Source organism: Paramisgurnus dabryanus, chromosome 3 (genome assembly GCF_030506205.2).
Source record: "Paramisgurnus dabryanus chromosome 3, PD_genome_1.1, whole genome shotgun sequence".
In the NCBI taxonomy this organism is placed as follows: domain Eukaryota; kingdom Metazoa; phylum Chordata; class Actinopteri; order Cypriniformes; family Cobitidae; genus Paramisgurnus; species Paramisgurnus dabryanus.
The window spans coordinates 53,136,605-53,150,480 of NC_133339.1; positions in this window are offsets into that span (position 1 = coordinate 53,136,605).

A 13,876-nucleotide genomic window follows, 5' to 3' on the forward strand; every position below is an offset into this window, starting at 1 on the left:
CCCATGCTCTGTAAATTTGCACTTAAAAAGCCTTCTTGTTCAGAAATGGTTCTTTAATTTCTTTTTGTTTTAATATATATATATATATATATATATTTAGCTGTAGTATAGCTTGTTAATCTTTTTCTCATTAGGGGAAAGACATGTAGCCAATTCCTTCACCAGGACAGACCTAACTGCTATCTAAAAAAAAAAAGGTTCGACTATCAGTCGACTACGGCAAAATCTAACGAATCAGATTCGACTATGAAAATCCTTAGTCAAAAAGAGCCCTAAATTGCTTATTGTTTGTTATAGCATTTTATCATTTTGTGTCCAAAATGTCAGATCAGATGTGTCCTCTTTATTGTAATAGATGGTTACAATAGTCAACAGCATAACCAGGCTGAGAGATTTGAGTGCTACACCAATAAAAAGTGATAATGAGAATGACTGTATAACACATCTCAGTGGAGTTGATAAGAACAGTCTTGATGATGATCAAAGAGAGGGGGGGGCACATGAGGGTGCAGAAGGAGACCGTTTTTGACTAAATGTAAACCACAAATGAGTGACAGACATTCTTTACAAGAGCAAAACATCTCTTACTGTATAGTCATCTTGAAAAGAAGGGCAGGGTCACCCACTCTTCTGTAATTAGACCTTACCCGATGGTTTTGGTCGAAATTTAAAACAACTATTGTGACTTTGGTACAGACTCTTTTTTTAACAAGTCTTTTCAGCTTGTGGTGAAGGATAAAAGCAAAATCTTCAGGCCAAGTTCTCCTGAAAAGTCTAATAAAGTGGACATAAAGGAAAAGGAGAAAACGTTTAATTTGAATGTCTCTTGTGTATCTCTGCTCTTAAATCAATCACTGACATTGCTGTCGTGTCACACGTCTCTCTTTAGAAACAGTTAAGGCTGTTTGGAGGAGACTTACATCACATTTATTGAGGTAAGAGCGGTGTAAACTCTGGCCTGGTCTGGTGTACTTTTGTTTCGAGCAGTGCTTTAAGTGGTCCAAAAGGGTGCCGGTACTCTATGTTTTTTTTTTTTTTTTGCTGACTCGACTCCTATCTTGAAGGGGTTTATATATTCAGCAGTCAACAGATGACCTTGTAAAAAAATCCTTTTACAAGTTTGTGGACTTGCTTGAGCTAGAAATATCTACTGAACATAAATAAAATGTGCAAAAGGTAGATATGCGAGTAAAATTTTCAGCATGGTTAAAGATAGAAAGAGTCTGAAAAAAAACTTTAAAATGACACCAAGACCATGTTCATGGGTTCAAAAAATACTGGCCATTTGAAACTAGAAAGGCATCACTTTATTTTGCCCCATTGTTTTCCATTTTGCGGGTGTTAAAACTCCCGTGGTCATCGTCGTTCAAATTAATTGAAATTTCGTTCACTTGTAGTTTAGCAATTAAACTAAATTTCTATTACAATTTCAAGAATGTTTTTACTCTGCACATTGCCTGAGGAAATCCGAAGGTGCTTGAACCAAACTGACAGCCGTGACACAGCGGAGATTGTCACATACCTAAAAAAGGGTATTGGATAAAGCTTGCGTCTAACCTGTAGCTGTCATTCTGGCTTGGTGGGATGTCAGCCAGTGAGTCCTCTGATTCTGACCTTGTTCTTTTACTACTCAGAGTCTAAAACAAGGAGGGCATATTAAGTGTTGATTGTATTTTCATTTTAACCGAGCATCTATGGTTGTGCGTTTCACACACAAACACACACCTCTCCAGTCCAGACCACACTGACTGACAGTCAGCTGCAAAAGCGACGCATGCGTTTTTAACTTGTAAATGCAAGGGTGTATGGGTAATGTAGTCTCTGCTCTCGGTGGGACGAATTAAGAAGCGTACATTGTGAAGGGCGCTCTGAAAAGCGGCAGCGCAGCCAAAGGATAAAATTAAACCTCTGATTTTTAAACAGATGTGCAAATGAGCATTCTGGTACAATAAAGCACGTTCTGGGCGCACGTAGAGGTGGTGGTACGCTCAAGAGCTATATTTAGAAGTGGCGGTACTGAGTACCGGCCCGTTCCGGCCCACTTAAAGCACTGGTTTCGAGTCAATGTTTGTTCATTTGCAGTGTTGGGGAAGTTACTTTAAAAAAGTAGTGTTTGCTCGTTACTCGTTACTTTTTAAAAAAGTAATCCATTACTTTACTTAGTTACCGCCTTTGGAAAGTAACTTTTTACGTTACTCGTTACTTTTACGTTACTTTTATGTTGCCTATATTTTGAAAATATTTTGGAAACACACACAAACACATACACACAATACCCTGTTACTCAGGCATTTGATCTTGACATTGTTAAAATCTTGTCTTTTTTACATGTTTTAACACTGTACATTTAACTTAAAATATTTAATTGTGTACAAGAAAACAGCTCTTATTAATGAATTATTAGTAGCATGTTGTAGTGTCTCGGGAGATTGTGCTCATTGTTAAATAGCTTTGTGGCTATACTGCACTGGAGCGGCAGTTTAAAATATAAACCCAGAATTCAGCGAACGTCAAGAACAAGAAAAAACAATAAGGCCAAGACGCGGGATTTAAATTACGTTACACGGACCATGTATAAATTTAAATGTTTATGGACAGAAAAACCAACTTTGTCTGGTATTAATAAGCTGCACATTGGAGTGCTGGCTGCTCCCCGTGGTCCTGAAGACGCGTGATGGCACATATACACAGATATCTACGTGCAATCTATTGGAAAGTGGAGGAGTCATTAGTTGGGTTAGTAAAATAACGAAATTACAGCTTTTAAATAGAAGAAAAAAAGTTTTTTAAGTTTAAAAGTGCAGAACTGTTCTCAAGGGGAAGAAAGCTATACTTTTCCCCTTACGTGCAACCTATCGGAAAGCCCAGATGAGTTAGTTGGGTTAGTAAAATAATGAAATTATAGATTTAAGTACAAAATAGTATTTATATAAAGAGAAATATTGAAATAAAAAGTGCAGAACTCTTCTTAAGTGGAAGTAATAAAGTAAAATAACGAATAATAATTATATAATAACGAATAATAGTTTCCAATAGGTTGCACGTAAATATCTGTGCTGCCACCAGTACTCCGTCCGAGCGCGTCTTCAGCACCGCGGCCAGCACTCCAATGCGCAGCTTATTAATACCAAACAAAGTGAACAAGTTGGTATTTCTGTGCAGAAACATTGAAATTTAAACATGGTCTGTGTAACATTATGTAAATTCCGCGTCTCTGTCTGCTTGTTGTTTCCGTTTTCTTGTTCTTGACGTTCGCTGAATTCTGGGTTTATATTTTAAACTGCCGCTTCAGTGCAGTATAGCCACAGAGCTATTTAACAAGCACGATCTTTCGAGATACTATACTAAGATACAATTAAAACAAAACGAAATTCACTTCAAACGGAGTGGGTAGACATGATTTTGACCACTTTATTAAGTTTGTTTTTGTAGAAACCTTTCTCTAAAGTGAATTTGGTTTTGTATTAATTGTATCTTAATTTCAATCAATGTTTTATCAACCAATTGCTTGAATTTAATAAATAAGAAATTAATAAAAGAAAACGATTTAGTTTTATATTTATGTTTAAAAAAATAATTTCATTTAAACATAAATATGAAGCTGAATCGTTTTCTTTAATTTATTTCTTATTGATTAAAATCAGGCAATTGTTTGATAAAACATTGATTAAAATTAAGATGCCTCCATCCCTCAAAAGTTAGCGTCAGCTGCTTGTTGCTTGCCATGATTTCTTTGCAGACTGATACGAGCCTCTGTCATGTGTGTGGACCTTGTGACTATTGCGCAAGCGCGCAGATGGCAGTGTCGCTGTCAAATCTAACCAAAAAGAAACGTTGCGCTGAATTGGAAAATGAACTACGTTACGTTACCAAATTTTCAGTAGTAACGCGTTACACTACTTTTTTCTCAAAAAAGTAGTTACGTAAAGTAACGCGTTACACACAACACTGTTCATTTGTCAAGCAAACAGTTGAACTTACATCCGTTTCTTAGCTTGTTGCTTTAATCTCATCTCATTTGTCAGCGGTGTCCAAGCTTCTGCTGAATTCTGCTGAATTTGCGATCACAACTGCATTCAGTGATTTTACTTAGTGAAAATCTGTTGACAGTAGTTCAGACCAGAGGACTGTAATAGATTAGCTGTGGTTCTGCTGTTTCTCCCTCAAAGTAAAGCCTTGGGGTAACTTTCTGAATTCAATCATAGACACAACTTTGAAATGACAATGATACACTGACTTCAGAACCTTATGTCTCGTTTGAAAAATGAAGCAAAAATGAAATAATAATAAATATAATAATATGAAAGGACAGGACCCACAGATTTTATCTGGGCTAATTTGTCCTTTTTCTTTTGTACACCAGACATTCTGTCATCTCAATGAGGTATGATATTCATTGTCTTCAAAGAAGCATATGACGTATAATAAATAACATTGCTCATTGACATTACAGAAAATCAACCAATGGTTTAAGGAGCAGTCATATTCCTATGGGTAATTTCAGGCTATTTAATAACATCACAAAAAAATCTGACTAGATCTGCTATGTCAAAAAAGGCTCATTAATGAGAACACCAGTGAGGTATTTATGAATGCTATATCAATGTTGCCAAACATATCAGCAGACTCTGTTGATGTTCTCCTTGAAAACTTTAACATAAAAGTTAAAGATGCTATTGATGGTATAGCTCCAGTAAAGGTCAGGGTGATCACTGGCAGACGTAAAGCACCCTGGAGAAACACAACAGCAGTACAGCGCATGAAAAGAACATGCAGAAAAGCTGAACGTATGTGGCGGAAAACAAAACTTGAAGTACATTATAGCATCTATAAGGACAGTCTTCGTGCTTTTAATGTAGAACTAGGCACAGCTAGACAGACCTTCTTTTCAAACATTATAAACAACAACATAAACAACACTCGCACTCTCTTTGCTACTGTAGAGACTAACAAACCCCCCAAATCAAGTTCCTAGTGAAATGCTTTCTGACAACAAATGCAATGAGTTTGCAACCTTTTTCTCTGAGAAGATCAGTAATATCAGAATGGCGATCAATACGGCCTCAAATTGTACTGTGGTCAGTCAGATATCATTGCAACAACCTCAGGTGGATTTTTTTCATTCTGTGCTACACGTTTATACAGTATTTCTGGAGGTTGCGAGCATTTAACTTTGTCTGAAGACAAAGAAGTAAGACTTCATGAACTCTAGTGAGCATCGGGATAATGACTGATATTTCATGACACACTTCTCAATATACTCCATAGCAAAGTTCACATTTGCCTTTGGGTGAATGTACACCACAGACACAAATATTTGTGGAAACTCTCTAGCCAGATAATGAGGCCGGAGGGATATCGTGAGCATTGCAATGTCCTTTGTGCAAAATTTCCCTCTCACAACAACAGTCTTGCACCAACGTTCATTCACATATAAACATACTCCCCCGCCACGCGTCTTGACAGTTATCCCAGAGTCTCATCAGTTTAAAATGGGCCACTAAATCCATTGCATTCACATAACTCATCTGGTAAATATACTTATTCGGTAATAGTTAGCTCGTTGGAAATTGTGCAGACATTCATCCATTATACTGTATGACACTTACATTATATATAGGTTTTTCTATGTTTTCTCTTGTTTTCTTAATTAACCCTCATAAGACCCGATTTTCTTGTATACGTTATAGATCTGCAGGGTTATAAATGACCCCAGAGATTAATAGAGTGATTACAAAAATATACACATTAATAATGATACAAATAATATATCTTTTTTTTTTTGTTTACTTCCCATCTATACATTACTGCTGTGTTTTGGGAGGCATTAAGTACTTTTATGCCCGTTTACCACTCAATTCCTCAACTACACCATTAGCTTGCCTGAAAAATATCAAATGTTTATGAAAAATTCACATAAATTATGATCTAAATTTGATTTAAATTATTTTTAGATATTGATCTACATGTTATGTGTTGAATTCAGCCATCTGAATAAAATAATTACAGTTTAGAAAAAAATAATCATTTTGACCAGCAGATGCCCATAGAGACCCATTCATTTCCCTGGATGTGGCCAACTGCTCAACATCACTACTTTTGTGAAACATTTTGTGAATTTATGTTTAAAAAAACATTAGAAAGGACATTAAAAATAAAAATTATTTCAAATAGTAGAATTTTTTGTTGTTTTTGATGCATTTTGAAATGTCTGTTGTTACTCCGCTCACTAGTACGGTTTAATTTTAGCTGCTGTACTTTGCTACTTTTGTTGTCCTCTGTTTTTTCTATGTTTTCTCTTGTTTTCTTAATTAACCCTCATAATACCTGATTTTCCTGTACGTTATAGTTCTGCAAGGTTATAAATGACCCCAGAGATTAATAGAGTGATTACAAAAATATACAAATTTATAATGATACAAATAATATATCTTTTTTTTTTGTTTACTTCCCATTTTGAAATGTCTGTTACAAAATGCTACAGAAATTTGAATGTGTGTGTGTGTGTGTGTGTGTGTGTGTGTGTGTGTGTGTGTGTGTGTGTGTGTGTGTGTGTGTGTGTGTGTGTGTGTGTGTGTGTGTGTGAGAGAGTGTGTGTACCTGGTAATTAGCACGTTGTGGGGACCACTTTTTTTCAGATATATTCCGGATGCATCGATTTTTTTTTTTGACAAATAAAAAGAAAATATATATTTTTTGCATTTCCCATTCATTTCAATTGGGGTCATTTTTACCTCCAAAGGGACTAATTAAGTGACATTTTTTATGCCTCTTTAGAATGACCAAATCAAGCGCAGTTTTTATATGAATCTTTGCAGATAATCTGGAATAGTCACAAAATCTTATTCCACTGAGAAGAAGGGAACCATGTTTTTAAACTAAAGAAAAGTGGCTTGGGGGTAGGATTGACCCCAAGGGTCTTATTAGGGTTAATGTAAAGCTGCTTTGGAACAATTAAACAATTGTGAAAATTGCTATATAAATAAATGGAATAAAATTGAATGTTTGAGCTGTTTAAACTGAAAACCTTACTGAAACAGTACAGTACTGGATTGTGTTAAAGTATACATAGCAGCGGTTTAAGTCATCCTAAACACTTGTTGTAATTACAGTAGACCTCCTAACAGACACAGTCATGAGAAGTATTTTCTGCATGCCTCTTTAAACTTTGCCAGCTCTGTTTACCTCTCTTCCCCTCCATGAATGCTTGGGATAATGAACAGGGATGGAAAGATTTTTGTTTTCCTGCTATTTTTAGGGCAGCAGTCCTCCATCTGTTCTAGTCATTATGGAATCATTAGACATCAGAAGTGCCTGTTTACTTGCACTTTCCTCTTTTGAGCCGTGATGACATCTGTTGTAAAAGGACATGTGAGCTAATGTAAGCTTGACAGATAACACAGACTTCTCTGTCAAAGTCATAATGGACAAACGTGGATGCTTGGAGACATCAAAGCCGCAGACGTTCATGCAGTCTCTGAGTGTCTTCAGTCGTATATATGTCGTGTCGTGACAGACGCTCTTTCTACAGTATGTGTGTGGTCTCTCTCTCTCTCTCTCTCTCTCTCTCTCTCTCTGAGGGTTTGTTTAATTCCTCTAAACATTTCTGGTGTCCTCCGGCATGAGATAAGTGTCATTCATCTGTGAATTTCAAAGATTCACTTTTCATTATTAACCAATATGTCTTTGCATACAGATTTGATCTATTAAACTTCCATGTAAAGAGCTAAGACAGACGAACATTGGACACAGAGTGGTATTTTGGGACACATTTCCAAACATTGAGTTGCTCTTAACATTGAAACATGAAGCTGTTAGATCAGGTCTCCACACCACAGACAAAATAAAAAACGATCCAGCCCCGGACGCCAGATCACGTCAGAAAATGTAAGTTTACTTGTTTAACAGGCTTCTGTTGCTAAAGGTGAGCACAAGCAGAGGACATGAGATGAAGGTTTAGATGATAAAATAGAACAGAGTTTTATTGATGGACAGCTTCAGTTGCATATGTCTAAGGGTTAGGCATTAACCCCATGCCACCAGCATGAATTCAACATGCTCGGTTATACCAAAACTTAAAAGCAACATCCCACAAACCTTGAGCTTCCATAAACATTCTCTTTATCTATCTCTGTTTAAAACAGACAGGACAGCTTGTGAAACTTCACAAATGTGAGACCACTATAAGACTGAACAACAAAGAAATCAATAAGACATATGACCCATAGAAATATAATGAGTGAATGAATAATGTAATAAAATATAAAAATATAATAATGAATAAATGAAAATATAATGATAAAAATGATAATAATGAAATGGATAATAATAAAAATAATATTGAATAATCAAATAAACAATATATGGATAACTAATGATTATGTAAATAAATCATTAGGAATAAAAAAAACCAAAAAACAATAATAAAAACATTCTGCACGTGAGGATCTAAGATAGGATCCTTCAAAGCTTACTTAGTTTTTTAGTACAGTTGAATAAACATGTGCACAGAGAAATCCTGAGAAACGTGACCGATGCCCTCTTCAGCTTAGATTATTCATGCTTATTTCCTTTGCCAGTGACCTCATCAGTCTTTGATATTAGAGAATCTGATAATGAAGAGAGCTTTGATCAACTTTTCCAAGAATAGGCTTCACTTATCTGGTTGATCCAACAAGATTCTTCTTTGTGCTTTTGGCAATGTTGATGTCAGTGAGATAACTAAGAAACCTAAGAAAAAAAAAATGCTCAGAAAGGTACAGACGTCCACAGATGTGGCCTTGCAGAGTCATGTGGCCTTGTTTTGTCTCTTTGTTTTAAACAGTGCTTATCTCTCATCATTTCACTGGACCACAAGAATAATGACTTTCTTCAAAGTCAATCTCAGATCATGACAGACGCTGTGCCCAGACTCTCGCCATCAGGTTTTATAAAATGTAAACCATATAGGGTAATAATGAATAATATTATTATATGTAACACTTTTCTACAGTACTTAAAGCCTTTTACATATGAAAGGGGGATGGATTCCTCTTAACCAATAGAGTAGAGTTAACATGGGTTAGATTAGAGTGGTTAAATCTTTGACTTAACACTGTAATCTTATTCTGACCACAAACAGCTTACAGAGACAGAAAGAGATCGACTGACTTACACATTAAATAAAATATTCATTTTCATGGCCTGTTAGATACACTGTAAAAAAAATCCGTAGAAATTTCAATGTTATTGCAACTGGGTTGCCGGTAATTTACCGTAGATTTACATTTATGTTATTTACTGGCAAGAGTTTGTATAAAGTTAAATAAATTTTAAATATTAACAAGTCTTTATCTTCACAGAATAAAACTATACAATAACAGCCTCATGCAAAGCATTCTGGGAATCAGAAATCATCATCAACCTTTTTCTGTTTTTTGCTTCAGATTTTGTTTCCCAGAATGTTTTGCTTGATGCAGTTTTTTTAGTTTTACTCTGTAAAGACAAAGACTTGTAAATGTTTAATGTTCATTTAACTTTGAACAAACTCTTGCCAGTAAATAACATAAATGTAAATCTACGGTAAATTACCGGCAACCCAGCTGCAATTTCTACGGAATTTTTTTACAGTGTAGACAGACAGACAGTTAAATAAATTTCATAATTACCCATTTTTTTATTGCTTTTTGGAAGGTGAATGGGGACCAAAAGTACAGCATCACAACGAAAATAATAAAGTTCCCCTTCTGTCACTCACTTGACGCTGTGTGGATGAAGTGACACTAGGGGTTCGACCTTGGCTCTGATTCTCTTTGAAAAGGGCCAATGAAAATTGGCAAATGAAATACGAATGGAATTTGCATACCGGGAATCCTCCCGGGAATCTGTGTATAAAAGGGAGGCTGGTATACCATTAATTCAGATTTTGTTTTCTGAGCCGATGTTAACGCGCATATCGCCTGAAGAGGCTAAAAGGCTGAGTTGTTAATTACAGCATCGCAGGCTAGGTTTTTTCCATTTGTGGCTGATGACTCGGCTGCCCCTTCTGGTGTGCGACGGCACTGTCCGAGAGGTCATTAAGATAATAGTTGTGCTCTCCTGTGCTGCCACGAGCATCGGGCTAGTTTGACCCGCCACCTGACCCCAGAATGCACTGGGCTAGCTGATTTCTGGGTCACAGCCGGTTTCGATGCCTTTCTTTCTGGATGTGCACTAAAAGTTGATGGAATCTGAGGATCGCCATTTGGTTCATTCTCGCTTCTTTGACTCATCCACCCTTACCTTCCTGGATTTGCATGTTCTCAACTAAGCTCTTTTAAGATCCCATTCAGAATGTTCTTACAGACATGTTCAGAATGTTCTGTACCAGGGTTGGTCCTCTGAGGGAGGACAGGCTGGCTGGCTGATTTTAGATGGTTCTTGAGAACAGATGTGTGTCCACAGGAACTTAGTGCTTCAGCACATTCACTGGTAGGGTCTACTGGGAAAAGACAAGCTCTCTCTTCTCTTCAGACATTTCTTTTCTCAGGATGTTGTTGTCTTCATGACAGTGCACTTATCATAGCAGCATGCCCAGGCCATATTTAGGTGCCTTTGACTATTCAAAGGCAAGTTGTCAACTCCGCTGAAGATTTTTAAAGGCTCCTGAACCTCTGGTTCAGGGCAAGCACATGTTGGTTCATCCCGACAAAATGGCGACGGTAGCAAATATAAACCACCAAGGTGATTTACACTCTCACCGCATGTTGCACCTCACCTTCCACCTTTTTTGGAAATAGATGAGACTCAGGTCTCTGCCTGTCGCTCACATCCCCATCAACCTCAACCATGCAGCCGCGTGGGGAATGGTGGTTCCACCCTCAGGTAGTTCAGCTGATATGGGTATGGTTCGGGAATGCTCATTGTTCATTGTCCACTGTGGTATTCTCTGACCAAGGCTCCCTTTCTGCATAGATACCCTAGTTCAAAGCTTGCGCTGGGGCATTCTGAAGTATGATTTCCTCCCAGTGAGCCTAATACCATCTATCGTGATCAAAATCATGGAGTGAAAATCAAAATCAAGAGCTGGTCCTGGTGGCCACTTTTGGCGCCTCCCGCTCGTGGTTCATGGAGTTAACACTCCTTGCGACCGCACCTCCCAGGACAGTCCCCTTAAGGAAGTACCTTCTTTCTTAGGTGGGGGCACATTTTTGCACCCTCAACCAGACCTCTGGAATCTTCATGGCTGGTTCTTGAAGGGAAAGCGTAAGACTTAGCCAGCCCTCTTTTGCTGTAGTTAATACCATCACCTAGGCTAAAGCCCCCTCTACACGGCAGTACTATGACCTGAAATGGCGTCTTTTTGTGACCTGGTGTTTCTCCTGTGCTGAGAACCCATAGAGATGTTGCTGGCACAATAAAATATGTGAAAAATAAAAAAGATTAAGATTAAAAGTGACTCTTGAATAAAGAGTAGGTTAAAACATAAATCACTATAAAACAGTGAAAATGGGCAAAAATATTGCACATGTTATGTTTCAAACATATAATATTTGCAGGACAAAATATTTGCAATCTATATATAGGTTGTACAAAAAAATACAATAAAAAGGGCAAATATGTCTGCACAACTGTGTGATCAAAACGTTCGTCCATAATCATTTTCCAGAGAACACAGCAGAAAATACAATACTTCTCCCTTTACAGTTTTTTTTTTTTTTTGCATCAGACATGCAGACAAGAGTAGAGTTTTCATCATTTAATTGATAATTGAGACTACCCTTATGAAAATCTACCTTTTTTGGAATAACCAAGTTTTTTTGTCTTTACTATAGTAAAACCATGCTTAATTTTTGTAAGGGGGAAACAACAATCAGTGCTAATATTTGAACCTGATTCATGAAATACCTTTAGTCAACATGATGCATGTCTCTACATTATTACTGCTGTGAGAACATGAGTACAGGAGCTCTCCTCTCCTCACCACGTGTTTTAGAGATGTACAAGCTCACAAAAGCACATGGTATAACATCAGACTGTTGTATGTAGAGCTTTAGTGGTAAAGCATTGCATTAGCAGCGCAAATGATCATGGGTTCAAAGCCCAGGAAACAACAATTGCGGATTATAATTGTATACAATGATATTGTTAGAATAATGTATAAGGTGCTATTTTCCACACAATATAAGTCACTTTGGATAAAATAATCTGACAAATACAGAAATCTAAACTTTCTTGCTGTTTGAAGTCAGTTACGTTCTTTCACACGTCTACTCTTTATTCAACAGGTCTCTATGTGGAGTATTTGTCTCCTCAGTTAACATGGGCTTGGTTCTCTTTTCTGAAAAAAAAAACATAATCTCCTTCTTTCTCTATAGTTTCACAAAGCAGAAGCGTCTTGTTTTTCAAGTGGTGGTTTTCTCAAGCCACACCATTTGATGTGGCCATCTCTTAATCGCTCGACACGCTCTCTAAACATGAAATGCATTCATTTTGTCCCCATGGCTTTCAGACGTTTTCCGGTCACAGCTTTTGAACATTGTTGTGCAGTCTTAATATAGAGCAAAGGACAAGACAATGAGGGAGACTCAAATGAAGTTTTTATTTTTGATGGTCTTCATCCACCACTTAGAACTACAAAGAAACACAGTGAACCTCTAATTCAAGATGGGACCCGGGCACTTTGTAGTCTTAATATCTTTCTTTCATTCTGTTTACATCACCAGTTTATGGATGTTGTGTTAGTATTAAACTAGAGCTTTTGAAAGAAGCCTACTATTAGTTTGAAATGTTGTTTTCTTTAAGGTCTGGACTTTTAATTACAAGCTGGGTCCAGATCTGGATGGGGAAGTGTCTCCGTTGTTGACAACCGGGTGCCAGCTCAAGAGCAGGTCGTATGGATGGACAAAATACATGTGGCTTTATTTCAAAAGACTGCATGCAACTGAAGTCTTCATAAAGACAACCTTAAAGGGGAAAGATTCATGTCAGTATAACAGATGGTCATTCCAGTACTAATTCACTTTAAAATTCATCGCCATCACTGTCACCCTACCTCATTTTAAGCCAAATATGAGATGGTGTGAAAAGGAGAACCTGAGACATTTTGCTAACAATGTAACAGCGCAGCGGTCCTTTAGCTCAATTGGTAAAGCATTGCGTTAGCAGCTCAATAGTTTGCGGGTTTGATTTCCAGGAAACACACATACTGATGGAAATGTATGAAAGCCTTGAATGCACTTGTAAGCGTCTGCAGAACACACAAATGTAAGTTTCCGGAAGAACGAAGAACTACAAGTAACTCTTCACAATGAAACCAGTTCTCATAATGGTCAGATAGCGAGACTTATAGACCAAAACAGATCCAGTGTCATTTCTGTTTTATCGACCACTAGAGTGAACGCAACATACTAAAGCACCTGCTTGCTTATAATAAGGCTGAAGATTGACATCAATAGAGCTTGAATTTGTTTTGTTTTAAGGGTTGTGCCCTGGATCCTTTGATGTTGTTGCCCGGGTGCTACACGACAAAAGAGTTTCCCATCAGCTGGAGTGAAGACCAGGGGGTGCTGGTTAAGAGACAAGAGAGGATGCAGTGAGAAATAAAGAATCAAAGCAATACCAACAGACCTCAGGGGGCAGAGGACACCACGTGAGATTAAACCATGTGCCCATCTTAAATCTGACAAGGGGCTCGCATGATGCCTTTGTTATCGACCGTTCTTTGTTTGCTGTTTGTCTTTGTATGCGAGCGGGAGCGAGTGGAGTGTTTGTAAATGAAGGTGAAGTGTACACAAATGCATTCCTGCATAGAAGCTCAGCAGCTGGCCCTGCTCTCTGCTGTGTCGGCTACACTGCTGTTCTTTGGTACGACGTTTATGACCTCTCCCACAGACGTATTTTTGTGTGCTGTGGCCCT